Source organism: Rattus rattus, chromosome 8 (genome assembly GCF_011064425.1).
Source record: "Rattus rattus isolate New Zealand chromosome 8, Rrattus_CSIRO_v1, whole genome shotgun sequence".
NCBI classification, from domain to species: Eukaryota; Metazoa; Chordata; class Mammalia; order Rodentia; family Muridae; genus Rattus; species Rattus rattus.
In genome coordinates this window covers 64238429-64254176 of record NC_046161.1, presented here as the reverse complement: position 1 = coordinate 64254176, position 15748 = coordinate 64238429, and the positions used below count along the sequence as shown (strand labels likewise).

General features: G+C 45.3%; 1 pseudogene; it reads right to left on the bottom strand.

The window, feature by feature from the left end:
- Positions 1-7530: 7530 nt before the first annotated feature.
- On the bottom strand, positions 7531-8024 carry LOC116908103 (annotated as a pseudogene).
- Positions 8025-15748: the final 7724 nt, after the last annotated feature.

Here is a 15748-nt window from a genome sequence, read left to right as displayed (position 1 = left end):
TCTGTCACTCCAGTTCCAGGGGAAATCTGATGCCCTCTTCTGGCGTCTGCTGGTACTGCACATATATGATGTGTTAACATACGTGCAAGAAAAAAACATTCATTAAAAATACCTTTTAAAAAACCTAGAAAGAGAGGCGGTCTAATGTGCTTTGATTAGGACAGTTCTGTGACTCAGCAGCTTCTAAACAGTGGGATTTGTTTTTTTTTTGGGGGGGGGTTTACATGTTCTACCAAGGGACATTGTCACTTCCTGAATCTCAGGGATCAAAGTTTGCTATTCAGTTGTGTGGCCTCTTAAGAAGACACGTTCCCACGCCGAGTCTTGTGTTCCACAGTTACACAAGGGATTTACAGCATCCTCTTCAAGGAGCCATTTGGAAGATGAAATGAAATAATAAATATGAAGCAGTTTACAAATACTATGCTAAGAGGGGGCTGGGGAGAGTACGGGCTGCACTCGTAGAGGCCCTGGGTCTGATTTCCCGCACCCGTATGCTGGTTCACCACTATCTGTAACTCCAGTTTCTTAGGATCCAATGCCCTCTTCTGACCTCCACAGGCACTGCACACTCACGATGTACAACATACATCTGTGCAGGTAAAACTCCATATACATGAGATTTAAAAAATTCTATTAAGTTACAACACTACCCGGGTTTGTGCTTATTATATATTTCTATCAGATATCAGTCCTCAAAGCCATTTCTTTAATATGTGCTGAATACATGGCATGTAATATTTACCCAGGTTTATTAGAAGAGGGAAATTTTGTTCCCTGCACCCAAAGCCCTGCGTCTCTGCTTTTGTAGACCATTTAATGCCATGAGCATTCTTTAAGCTTCTTTGAGTGGTTGTCTAACAAGTGGAAATCATGCTGGTGGGTGTAGCTCAGCCAGTCAGGTGTTTGTCCACTATGCAGGGAACCCTGGTTCAGTGCCCAGCACCCCTCACCATCCAGGCGTGGTGGTGCACACCTGTAATCCCAGCTCTTGGGAGACGGAGGCAGGAGGATTCAAAGTCTGAGGTCATCCTCAGTTACATAGTGAGTTTGAAGTCAGCCTGGGATAAATAAGATCTGGGCTCAAATAAGAAACGGGATGATGTGAGACTATATTACAAATAAATACAGACATATGCACATTGCAATATAAATTGGTGAATTTATGTATAATTTTATACATGTTCTAGTATGCTGTCAGCATTATAAAACACAGAAACAATGGTCACTTTTACAGGAGTGGAAGGGATTCGTGTTTGCAGACGGGGACATAAATCCAGCTGTGCCTTCCCATTTCTTCTCAAGAGCAACAGAAAAAGTGATAGAGAAAAAGATTAAACCCCATTTCTGACAAAAGGAGAAAACTGGGAAGATCGCCTGGAGTGTCGAGTTAGGGGGACAGAAAGCTGTGGCACTGAGCACTTACTTAAAAAGGGACAACACACACTTCTCCAGGGAGGTGTGCCCTGAGGTACGGAACCTGAAATCCGTGCACAGTGGCAGAAGAGGGCAAGCATGCTGCCCCCACAGAGGCTTCTCTGTGCCTGTTTTTATTCCAGAAAGGAAGAAAATGAAGCTAGAAAAGAAACTACAGACACAAGTCATATGTTTGGGAAGCAATCTGTTTCTGCCTAAGGCAGAGAAAAGAAAATTTGCTTTGGAAGAAACTCACATTGGCTTAACGCCATTAACTCAAGGAAAACAAACTTGTAAAACTCAGCAACGTAAGAAAAGTTCTGGCTGGCCTTGGCTCTTCCTCAGCATGAACTTCTGCAAATATTAGGTCCTGGAAAAACTCATGTTGTTCAGGTGAAAAATCTATAAGAACCCCGCAGACGATCTATATAAGTATGAGAAAACATGAAGGCCATTGCCGACAGCCCCAGAAAAATCTCTCCACAGGGTAGGTGAGACGTATGAGCAGATGTTTTGCTGTCAAATTTAAATTTAAAAGATGGTTGGGCATGGTGGCACATGTCCTTAGTCCTACCACTCAGGAGGCAGGGGCAGGTGGATCTATGTGAGTTCAGGGATAGCCTGGTCTACAAAGGGAGTTCCAGGCCAGCCCTGGTTACGTAGTGAGACCCTGACTCTAAACAAAAACAAACAAACGAAAAGCAAATTGAGATTTGGAATGATTGATTCTGTGAAGGAAAAACAGGAGTAGGACGAGGAAGAGAGATGAGATCCACAAACAGCAGAGGCGAGATCTGGCGGAAGTCGAGAGAAAAGTGAGGGAGAAATGGAAACAATCAGAAGCGGAAGTGAAATTGCAAGGCACAATGGGGAGACTAAGAACAGAAGTCAGGATGGAGGGAAGCCCAGTGTAGCCAAAAACAGGGTTAAAGGGAGCGAGAAAAGGGGTGGTGTGGAAGACAGAGGTTAGCCATATACATGTTGAAGCTTCAAAGAACAATACTGACTCAGACCAAATACTTCGTAGTACAGCTTTAGCAATTTTTAAATAAAATATACACACATGCACACACATGTGCAACACACACACACACACACTCACTCACACACACACACACACACACACACACACACACACACACACGTGCATGCATGTGCACAGATAACCAACTGAGACATATCCCAGTCAACTGGGACTTCAAAACATCACTAGCAACCTAATTCTTGGGCAACTAGTCAAATTGTCATTGTGTGCAAGTGTGGAGGGTGTATGAGCGTGCGCGAGTTGGTGTACACACAGATGTGTGTGTGTGGCAGCAGAGGTCAACATCGAGTGTCATTTCTCAGGCGTGGTGCAGTTTGGCCTAGGACTTACCAAGTTTGCTAGGCTGGCTGTCAAGCTCTGGGGATTCGGCTGCCTCTGCGGCCCCTCACTGTAATTGCCAGCACGTGCCACACGTGCTTTTAGGGGTTAGTTTGCCATGGTGGGATGGCATGTTAGAGCAGTTTAGTTCTCCTTCGGGTGAACCGGAAAGCAGAGGATGAGACAGAAAGTGGTTGTGGATAACATATCTTCAAATACCTGACCCCGATGGCTTACTTTCTCTGCATGGGTCCATGGGCCCTACCTCTTAAAGTGTCTGCTGATTTCTCAAAATAGCTTTAGTAGGTGAAGAGCAGCTGCTCAAAACACAAGGCCGTGGGGGAGGTTTCATATCAAAACACAACAGACTGCCCAACAGTGAGTGGAGTTGAACTATGAACCTGAATTGTCTGAGTTCCTGAGCCGTTATGTGTTAAATTTTTTTGGGTTTTGTATTTTTGAGATAGGGTCTCATGAAGACCATGCAGGCTTCCAACTCCTGATTTTCCTGCTGCTGCCTCTTAAGTGCTGTGATTGCAGGCATGTGCTGCATGTACAGACTGCATTTTGAAATAAAAATTTATCTCCATTTTTAATATGGTTTTGGCTATATAGAGTGGAGGAGAGGACAGGTATTTTCTGGAGTTCACTGATGAAGCAGCCTAGTAAATCAGTAAGCTCCAACTTCAGTAAGAGACCCTATCTCAAAGAAAATATAAACATCAGCTTCTGGCCTCCACACACATGCACATACATGAACATGCACACACAGGAGCGTGTACACACAGGAGCATGCACACACAGGAGCATGTATATATACACACATGCATACACACATGCATGCACACAATTGAGCATGCATACACTCAAGCATACACACACACACACACACATAGAGGAACATGTACACACAGGAGAATGTATACATAGACATGCACACACACATGCATGCACACACATAAGCATGCATACACTCAAGCAGGCAGACACACACACAAGTATGCACACACATGAATATGCACACATAGGAACATGCACACACAGGATCATGTACACACACAAACATGCACACACGAAACCATTCATACACACAAACATGCACACACATGAACACACACAAACACACACAAGCCCCCGTAATGCCTCATAAGAGACACCCAACAGATGTCTGCTGAAGGTTCAACCCCCATCATTATATCCGGCACATGGAGAACCTGGCGGGCTCCATTGATTTTAATTCAAGTTATTTCCTGAACCTGTGCCTGAGACTCACAGAGTGGGGTGGCTACTGCTTCTTTCCCACAAAAAAAAAAAAAAAAATTAAGAATCTTGAATTTGTCAAAACACAACACAACTGTTCAGGCGTGATAAATAATTATGAAAGCCAGCAAAGTCACCTTCCCGTCCTCCGTTTGATCTGCGAGGTTATGAGTGGATGAGATAATCTTTTATTTATATTGCATGTGGTAAAATTTTGAAAGAGGGTTTTCTGCTCCTTCCGTACTATCCTTCTATAATTAAGCCCGTAGGGCGGGCTGCCTGGCTGATCGTTTTTAGTACAGAGCTTGTCAATTCCTGTTAACACTAATTTAGGGTTCATAGCTCCATAGATCACGGAAATGTGAGGGCAAAACAATTTATATAGAAAATATTTTGAGAGGAGTTGAGCAAATGGAAGATCATTTTTCGCATTGACTGGCAAGCATTTCTGCTCTGATTATGTCACCCGTTTATGCAGTGGCTCCCGGAGCTCACCTCGCCTGCCTCTCACACTTGATTCTCCCAGGTTCCTGGCTTCACATCCCTTCCCTTTCATGCATACACCGTCCTGCTATAAATAAGCATGCTCTTCCCTCCTTTGCTGTGTGTTGTCTTCTTAACGATGCCCCGAACTCTAATATAGCCAGTCGAGGTCTTGTTTTACCATTAGCGCAGGAAGAAAAGAGGCCGCCTCCTGCATTTCGCACGAACATTACAAGGGCAGATGGGGGGCTTTCGTCCCTTCCCACCTTCAACAGACAGAACAATAGGCAGCTCTAATCTTGTGACACTCACAACTAATTTATCCAACCAGAAGACAGGTAGCACTCCTCGCAGGCCGTTCCTGTCTGAATAGGTGCTGTAAATACTCAGCTTAATCGTTGCTTCCCCGGCAGGAGGGCTACATATCACAGCGTGGCGTTTTTATAATCTTCCTGGCATGCGGACAGCCAGGAGCCCCGGCCTGTGCACGTTCCTCCCCAGTGCAGTCAGGGATGCTTGTAACTGTTAGATGGTGACACGTTGTGCCTTGGAGCAGGTTTAACTGTTTTATACCTCTCTGATCTGCAGCTTTGGACAGCTGTTAGGCTGTCTGTTAAACTTCTTTGGGCACATCTGTCGAGATGGTCCTCGACGTGGGTGTGTATCCCAGGCCCATCGTGGGCCTTCTTTGTGCTGCCTCCCGTTCATCTGCTAGGAGCTTGTTTCTATCTATCTATCTATCTATCTATCTATCTATCTATCTATCTATCTATCTATCTAATCTATTTACCTATCAGTGAAGATGATAGTCTTTGGACAGTCAGGAGCGGTATGCTTTTCTTTTTTTGTAGAAGGCCTGCTGAGAGAGAGAGAGAGAGAGAGAGAGAGAGAGAGAGAGAGAGAGCGAGAGAGAGAGAGAGAGACAGAGAGAGAGAGACAGAGAGAGAGAGAGAGAGAGAGAGAGAGAGAGAGAGAGAGAGAGAGAGAGAGAGAGAGAGATAGAGAGAGGGACAGAGGGGGACAGAGAGAGGGACAGAGGGAAAGAGACAGAGAGAGACAGAGACAGAGAGAGGGAGACAGAGACATAGAGAGACAGAGAGACACAGAGAGAGGGACAGAGAGACAGAGGCGGAGACAGTGAGAGACAGAGACAGAGAGAGACAGAGAGGGACAGAGAGAGGGACAGAAGGAAAGAGAGAGAGACAGAGAGACAGAGAGAGACAGAGAGACAGAGATAGAGAGAGAACACACATGATAAAGGGCTGGCATGATTAAGAGCCATTCTGCTCATGCACAGGACTGAGTTCGGCTTAACCTCACAAGGGGACTCACAACAGTTTGTATCTCCAGTTCCAGAGGGCCTAACATCCTTTTCTGGCCTCCGCAGGCAACAAACATCCAGGGTGCATATAAACACACAGTCACACATAAAATTAGAGAAACAAATTTTTAAAAACAAACAAACGATAAGAGAATTCTCCCCATAACATTTTTTCCCTGGCTGGTTGGATCCGGTTCTGTGGCTTATCTCATCTTTCCTGCTTAAGCAAGTTCTCCAGTAAGGTAACGCAAGTTAGTTTAAACCCTGTGTCAAGTCTTCTAGCATCTTGCCAAGGACGTACTGACAATTAGCATGACAGGATCTCTGGGCACGTCACTGGAGAAGCTTCTTGACTCTGTCATAAATTTGTCCTACTGGTTGTGGTCCTGGGCTGAATAAGAAGGAGGAAGCGAACTTAGTAGCAGCAGCCGTGTCTCTTCCCTTCCTTACTGGGGATGTAGCGCCAGCAGCCTCCCCAAACTCCTCCTGCTAGCCCTTCTCTGCAGTGATGGACAACTACTCTAGAACTCCCAAATAGCCCCTCGCTTCCTTAAATTCCTTTCATCAGGTGTTTCTTCACAGCAACACAAGAAGAGTAATTAGCACGCATCTGATTGGCCAAGCAGTGTCCATTCAGCTATTGTGTCAAATCTACGGATACCCCATTGGCCCAAGAGCAAACAACTGACTGACCAGACCCAAATCAGGCTTGCTACTTATCATGCAGCAAGGCACACCGCCAAGTGTGTATCAAGGGGTGGGGAAGTGCATTGCTCTCAGGAGGTGAAAGTGAAGGAGGAGTCATATTTTCCATCCTCTTTTGTGACCTTGAATCTATAACCTGTCTCTGTGTACAAAGGGAAGACTGCACGGGGCTTAGCCAGATTGTGAAGCTCTGCATACATCCTGCCCAGAAGTAGAGGGTTTCATTTGTGAACGTTACCAAGGACACCAGGAATGGACACCCTAACAATCCTCAAATGGTCTTTTGATGACCCTCAAGACTCAGCAGAGAATTCTCAGAACTTGGTCCTGATATTTCAGGGTCTACAGTTGGCCCTGTTACCTTCAGGGAGGAGAGAAGGTGGCTCTTCTTATTTCTCAACTTATTTCAATACTCACTCTATATACACATGTGTGCTCAACAGCCCTGTGCTCTGTGACTTAACTTTGTAAGGCTATCGGGCGATTGACTTTATTCCACAGTTCTGAATGTGGAATAACCAGGTCTTCCGCCTTACCCTCTCCCACCAGGATGCATTGGCTGAGGCCATGACTATTTCAAGGCTCAACCAGAGTCTGCAGATCTGCAGGGCCGGCCACCAGGAAGGGTGGGCTGGATTTCTCGGGTGCACAGTGAGCTGCAGTTCACAGGCAGAATCGCCCGTCTTCAGGGAAGCCTCAGCTGTGTCTAACATCTTCCAGCTGGCTGGATCTTATCCAACTTAATCAAATGCATCATCTCTGGTACAACTGACTAGGGACTTCAGTCACATTGGAGAAAGACGTGCACAGGAATGCCTCACAGTAGCATTTAACCAAGATATTGGATACTATATAGCCAAGTCATGTTGGCATATTAAAGAAAAAACAAAAAACAAACAAACTTCCGTCAATAGCTAACTTTTCATATTTGTTTTGTATTGTTTTTCTTTAAAGTTTATTCAACACAACATAATCTCCAATGTCACTGAGGTGGCTGACCACGTCCATGACCGAAGCCCCCCTCTAAACTGGAATTCCGTTGCTGACCCAGCCCCAGCCTAAGCTTTCTTGTCAGCTCCAGGGGGCACAGCACTCCGTCTGTAGGTGTCTCTGTCTGCCTCCCCTCTTGTGAATCTTGCAGGCAGCTCACCCTCTGGACCTTTGGGCGGAGACCTATCGGTCTCAGAACGGCTGCAGCGCAGGGTGGCCCCAGAGGTAGGTGCAGGTAATCTCGGAGACACTGGATGCCCTCATTTGTGAGGTACCAGTAGAAATGTCTCCAAGCAAACTGCTCCTTCACGTAGCCTCGAGACTTGAGAGACTGCGTGGCCTTCATGACGTGAATGTTGGGCACATTCTTATCTGCCAGCTTGGGTTACCTGGGCATGTGGACATCTTCTTTTGGCAATCATCACCCCTTCCTTGAAAAGGAGTTCACTCATAGATGGCAATCCGGTTCTTCTTGGGTATCAACATCGCGGCGGCTGCAGGGTCCGAGGCGGAGGCTGGACAACTTTTTATATTTATTCACTGAGTCATTAGACTCAGGCAAGATTCAAGGGGAGGGAATTAAACAGTGTAAGAAGCCAAGAAGCAGGGACTTTTAGGAACTACTTACAAGGCTTGATACCAGAGTCCCTTTAAAAAGCTGCTTATTTTATGTTTAAAAGTTATGCGCTTATGTGTACATCTGTGTGTGGTTGTGTGCGAGTGTGAGCAGGTACCTCTGGCAGCCAGAAGAGGGCGTCAGATCCCAGAACTGGGGTTTCGAGTGGTCATGATCCAGCTAACATGGCTGCTGGGAACCAAAGTGGGGTCTTCTGCAAGAGCCTCAAATTCTCTTAATCACTGGGTCATCTCGGCAGCCCTAGAGTTGTTTTTTGATTTTACTTTCAAAGTAAGTTTTGCAAGGGCAAATTCCTTTAAAAATGGCCTTAACTAAAAAAAAACAAAATCTGCCCAACCATTTATTTTTGCTGAATTAATTGTGGTTAAATGAATGAGGTCTCGTTCAGTGGTTAATTACACAGGTTTGGCGAGCAAACAGAATTTGTAACTTTTAAGTGAACAGATCCAATTCTGCACAACAAACATTCTGATAAATGTGTCTTTTTGCTAACAAATATTTATAATCTCAAGGTTACAAGTCAGGACTCTCAGAGCTGTTGAAGCAAACCTCTAAAAGCTACAAGAAAATTCTTTAGTCTTGTTAGTTTAAAAAGAATGAAGATTAAAATTTTTCCTTTCAGAAGCTAAAAGTATAGAAAATAAGCATAGATGGACTTCTAAATTTTATGAGAATTCGTATGTAGAAGTAGAGAGGTTTTTTTTTTCTGTATCACAACAAATAATGGGGGCTACCTTAGTTTTTTGTAGTATTCTTTAAATCTTTTAGGTCAACCAGTCAGTGACTTAAAGCATTTTGCCATTGATTCTTCAGGGGCATAGCAAAATGGATTCAATGATAATTCTGTTCCTGGCTGAATTAAAGAATCCTATGCTCAGGGGGGGGAAAGAAGTCAAGAGGGCCACTGTGGACTGGGGAGGGCCAGTGTTGTGACTGAATGCATGAAAGGAACAGAGGATTTGAGACGGAATAAATGGTGATTGTGGAAAAGAGACAGACATGGTAGACAGGTACTCTACCGCTGAGCAATGCCCTTAGCTTACCTTAAAAAAATGTCCGAGGCAAGATCTTATGTAGCCCAGGTTGCCTTGTTCTGCTATTAGCTGAAGCTGGCCTTGCCTCCTGCATGTTGGAATTACAGGCATGGACCACCATACCTGTGTGTATAGTGCAGTGACCTTCAGTACACTTGAGTTTTTGGACTTATGCCATTACCATACCCGTGTAGAGCCTTTCATTTTCTCTAACTGTATCTTTGTTCCCTTAAATTCTTTTACATTCTCTTTCTCCCTCAGTTCAGCCTCTCTACTTCTCATCTTCAAGAATCCGACTACTCCTGGGGCCGGAGAGATGGCTCGATAGTCAAGAGCACTGGATGCTTTTCCTAGAGGACCTGGGTTCAATTCCCAGCACCAACAAGGTGGCTTACAACCATCTGTAACTCTAGTTCTAGGGGATTCAACGCCCTCTTTTGGCTTCCACAGACATGGCACTTATGTGGTGCAAGGACACTCATTCAGACTAAATATCCACACACATAAAATAGAAAAACAGAAAAGGAAAACCAAAGGCTGACTACTCCAGTATCTCATAGAAATGGAATTACACAGTATTTGTTCCTACCCTACTGGCTTATCTCACATAGTAGTATATATGTAATATCCCCCAGGCTTATCCACATAGTAGTATATATCAGGATTTTCTTTAGTAAAGACTGAATAACATTCCTCATGATGTTTGTTACCGTGATAAAACAATTTAAGAGAGGAAATGGCTTACCTTGGCTCACAGTTCTTGGGGAATTCAAAGCAGCAGGTTCTAGAAGCAGTCATATCCCACCCCCAGTTAAGAAGCAGAGAGAGCAGCTGGAGAGACGGCTCAACCCCTGAGAGTCTCTACTCTTACACAGGACCCCAGTTTGCCCAGCACCCACACTGGCCAACTCACCACCACCTGTAACTCCAGCTCCAGAAGATTCAACGGCCTCTTCTGGCCTTTGAGGGAACGCTATTCAAGTAAGCATGCTCATATGCACACACACACACACACACACACACACACACGTGCACACAGGCGCATACACACTTTTAAAAGCAGAGAAGAGAGCACTGTAATACTTGTGCTCAGCTTGTTTTCTCTTTATATACATTTCAGGACTAAAGGCTAGGAACTGGTGCCTCCCACTTTTAGTGTGTGACTTCCTGGCTCAACCAACACAATCCCTCACATGTATACTTTGCTTCCTAAGCGAGCCCAGACTCTATCAAGTTGACAGGGACTAAAATTATCTCTCACAAATATTTATATATTTGCCAACAGACTCTTGGGCAGCCAACCCTTTGCTACAGTGGACAATGCTGTTATCAATATTTCTCCAAGCTTATGCTCTCACTCCTTTTGGGTACATTTCCCAGAATGCATTGCTGGATCACAGGGTAATTCCATGTTCGATTCTATGCTCAACTCTTTGAGGATCCATCATCCTCTTTCAGGAACAGTTGCTGGAGTTCATTCAGTCTCCCCACATTTTGGCCACCATTCCTATGTTTGGGTAGCAAGCATCCTGGTGGGTGCAGGGTTTTGATAAAGAGACACAATAATAGTATGAGCTGGACCTGGAGCTGAGGAGATTCTGTGGTATCTGCTCCAGCAGCCTTGGCTGCGGGCCTTCATTTCATGCATCGTTGAACCCAGCCTGTTACTCTGGCTAGCTCTGTTTGTTTGCAGTTTCTGCTTCCTCAATAGTTTGGCTTGCACGTGCACCCTCATGGCCACTCCAGCTCCCCTGACATGCTGTGCCTTCTTGTGTACCTTATTACTTTGACCCTTCACTTTCTAAACTGAACCAATGTCCAGAGACACTGGAGACCCTGGCTGATCTACAGACTTGCCTGGTCATGGGTTGGGTTGACCATCCATGACTGGAAGGGGTGAAGTTAATTTTTTTTTTTTTTTTTTTTTTTTTTTTTTTTTTTTTTTCCGAACTGGGGCCTTGGCTTGCTAGGCAAGTGCTCTACCACTGAGCTAAATCCCAACCCCTGAAGTTAATTTGAGAAGTGACAAATGAGGCAACATCTGGCAGAGGTTGGACAGATACCTTAGATGAGAGGATAGAGAAATGGACAGACAGACAGATGACAGAAAAAGCTATAGTTGCCAACCTTCATAGTACCCTTCATCATATTTCCCACTATCCACCCATTCATCAGTAAGTACACATACACTGTCTGAGAGACACTGGCCTAGGCACTGTTAGCCACCACCTAACTAGCTCTTACCAAACAGCTATCATGTATGAATATAGGTCTAAAATGCCATATTATTATGGAGTACTTCCGAGTCAGAATGGATTTCTTTTTCAGAGTTCTGCAGTTTGGTTAGAGATGAGGTAGCCACCTCTCCCCTAAACCTTGAAGCTGCAGTACAAAACGCCAGTAATAGAAGAGCACTGTAGGGGGCTTTTTTTTTAAGCAACATCCAGGAAGTACCGTGGTGCTGCACGTGAAGCCATCCGAGAGGTGTTTCTGGAGAGCTCAACTCGGATTTTAAGGCGGTGCAGACGGTTTCAGGTAGGAAATGAGGCCAGAGGAAGCAATGGCTTATTCAACAAATATGCACTGGATGCTAGCTGAATCACAGCCGGGCTCGTGCTGGAAGTCGGTGATGTGAGGAGGATGATCCCTAAAAGAGATCTGTGATCTGGAGAGGGACAGACGGGCAGATGGGAAACAGCTGCAGGCGTCAAGAAGGGAAAATGACAAGCCGTTCCAGAAAAACCCAGCCTTCGTGACCTCCATCCCAAGAAGTCCAGCTAAAAGGCCTATTGCCTGGAAGTGAAGTCAGCTGTCAGGTTATTATGACATTGAAAACAAGTCTTCCTCAGGCTTCAGAGACACAGCTGCTGGCTTCATCGCTAGGATGGGGAGGACGAGCTGCTCTTGGGTCACCTCCAAAAGGACCTTCAAAAGATCAGGCTTCCTAGAGCAGGCTGGCGGGAGCCACTGATCGCGGCTCTGCCTCAGGGATGACAACACTGAAGACACAAAGATAGAGAAGAGGAGGATGAATTCCTGAGGGGAAGAGCTGTGCTTGCTAATGGGTTGCCAGATCTACAGTCTTTCCTGAAACAAACCATGTCCTGGTTTGCTTAATATTTTCTGATCAAACAGAGGAGCCCTGCTGAGGAGAAATGCTAATATGCATTTATATGTTTTCTGTTTATTTGCTTTTAATTAATTACTTTGAATCACGAATTGCTGGTTTACCATGCTGCCTGGTCCCAGCTCAGTGACAAGCAATTCCTGTTGTTTTTAAACATTTTAAAATCATATTTTATTTATCTGCTTTGTGACAGTCTGTGTTCAAGTGTGTGTGTGTGTGTGTGTGTGTGTGTGTGTGTGTGTGTGTGTTTGCGTGCAAGCTCGAACATTCCGCAGCATGCATGGGGATCAGAGGACAACTTCCTTGAGTTCAGCTCTCTTCTTCAACCATATGGGTCCTGGGAATACAACAAAGGTCATCGGGCCTCGAAGCAAGTGCCTTAAGACCCAAGTCCTCTTGTTCCTGAGCCCAGTTGTAGAGCTTCAAAAACCAAGCCACACAGAGAAAACAAACCATAAAACAACAAAACCTAAACCAAACCAAGCAGACAAGCAAAAACTCTGCCATTGCCACTAGTAATATCACCACGTTCTGCAGGAAAACCCGAAGCTGCCTGTTCATTGAAAGACTCTCCCACTTCCCTTTCAGCCTTTGAGCGTTAAGAATACAAACGCCGCGGCTGTTAAAATGAGAGAGTGCAGAGAGCTACTTAACCCCCACTGCAAAACCAGACTCTTCGCTGGAACCAAGTCCCCGCCCCCATTTCCTCGAAGGCCCCAGGGAACTGGTGCAGGGGTCTCCATGCGCTTCAGTAGGAAGGCATCTGAACTTGATCCCGCATAAGCCTGGGAAATAGGAAGGGGGAGGAGGCAGATACACTTTATTTATTTCGCTGCCTTTACATAGTGATGAAGTCCTCATCTCTGCCTCTTCCTGGAGCCTCATAAATCCCCACAAGGGGGCGGTGGGATCAGGTCGTACATTTAAATTATTTCCAAAGACGGCAAGCAATTCCGACTTCTTTAATGCAACGGCCTTCTGACAGAATGATAAATCTGCGAAGCGAAGAGAGGCTTCTCCCGTTTCAAATTGTGGCCTCGGAAGACTGATTATGTATTTAAGCTTTGGAGCGGTGTAAAGTTTTGTTAGGCAAATCAGTGGCCAAACCATCCCCCTAGCTCAAAATCGACAGCCCCCGATTATAGATGACAAACGTTTAGGATTCAGATTTCTTAACTCCGGCATCATCGGACCTTGGCTTAGCATCAGGAGAGCTGTGGACTGGGCTAGCTCGCCGAAGACAGACTTTTGTACTTGGACGAACCACACTGCCGTTGTGGAAACCTGAACGCCTAGAGACAATGTACTGAGCATCCCTGACTAATTTTATTATGCGGACAGGTTTAATAGCTCCTGTTACTATCACATCTGGGGTGGGAGGTGGCGCTGAATTGTGACGATCACACTAAATCGACAAGGATTATCAGTCATTAAAAAGGAACCAAATTAGCATGGAGCCGTCGTATTTTATACTTATCAAACCTTCTGCTGGTCAAGGTCCATTACTGGAAAGGCAGATGCTATTGGCTCGTTCCCCAGAACATTTACATCTGTATTGTATTTGTGTAGGATATAATTTCTTGTAGCAATAAAGCCTAATAAAGGTTACACCCTGATGAATAAGGTGCTAATAAATTGACCCATGAAGTTTAAATAGATAATTATATGTGAGATAAACGCAGAAGCCCCTATTTCAGTGCAGAAGTATTTCACGCTGTATCCATACCCAGGTTCCCATCAACTACAGGACAGTTTCACATAGCTTTATAGAGATAGGAAGTATCAGGGGCTGGAGAGATGGCTCCAATCATGAAGAACACTCAGTGCTCTTGCAGAAGACCTGAGTCCAGTCCCCCGCACTCATGTGCAACTCTCAAAAGCAGTTACTCTACTCCCCACACCTCTGGCCTCTGCAGACACAGACACACACACAGACACACACACACACACACACAGACACAGATACACACACACACACACACACACACACACACACACACACACACACACACACACAGACAGACACACACACACACACTCACACACACACACACACAGACACACAGACACACACAGACACACACACACACACACACACACACACACACACACACACACACACACACACACACACACACACACACACACACACACACACACACACACAAACACACACACACACACACACACACACACACACACACACACCCAATCTAAAAATAAATCTGAAAACATTACTAGAACCGGCTGGCATTGAGGTGAAGTGGTTATTCACCAGGCCTTTCTCCCAGAGTCCTGAAACCTACATTTGAAGTGCTCCCTGGAAAAAGGAGCTTATAGAAATCATGGAACAGGCCAGCCATGCTGGTACGTGCTCACTTCCCAGCCCTGCTCCCACCACACTGTTTCAGGCTGTCACCAGCATTTGCCTTCACACAGCAGAGCGTGTCAGATAGGATAAGGAAGTGATTAGGGAGGCACTTGAAAGAGTCCTTCCTGCGTATGATGCATATGAGAGGCAGCCTGACTGACAGTGCAGCCCTGGCTGTGTACGGTACCTCTCCTGTATTCTTACACAGCGGGAGCTGCAGGCGCACAGGAAAAAGAAACAGAGGCGAAGCGGTGCTATGGGGCTTGCAAGCGCAGCTCCGGTGAGGTTGCTTAGGTAAGACACCTCCCTGTTTCTTGTATAGCATTAGACTCGGGAAAAGAAGGTCCAAGAATAAGACAACAGATACTAACTTGTCTCATTAAGCAAGTAACATTTAGTTTAAGTATTTAGTCAACAAATATTTGTGTACAAATATCTCAGAATGGCTGCAAACTTGTTGTGTAACCAATCATGCCCTGACCCTACTGCCTCCAGCTCCCAAGTGCAGGGACTGCAGGTGACAGCATCACACTGTTTATGTGGTACTAGAGACCCTACCCTGGGCTTTATGCACATCAGGCGAGCAGCAGACCAACTGAATCACCTGGGCAACTCCATTTATAACTCCTGTTAAATAATTGTTGAGAGGATCCTGGTTGTTCTGTATTTTCTCACATAAATAGAGTGTGTATAATGTTGGGAATTCCCACACGAAACCCCAGATAGCTGGCTTCTGCCATGGCCATCTCTTGAGAACAGGGATCGGGCTTCATTATTCGTCCCGTGTCATGTGCTTAGCGCCAAATCCTCAGTCGGCGAATGAATATCATTAGTGTTTGTAGGAATTTCCTTTCTAATAGGATGGTAGAATGGAATCCCTAAATATCCCTCCCTGGGTAGATTACGAAGAGTCTTTTCAGGAATGTTTTATTAAGCTGAAAATGAAATGGGGGTTCTTAGATGTCAAAAATACAGTGTGGGTGGGAATTCATTGAGCGAGAGGTCAGCTGTTCGTCTAGGAAGCCTCTGATGAATTTTGGT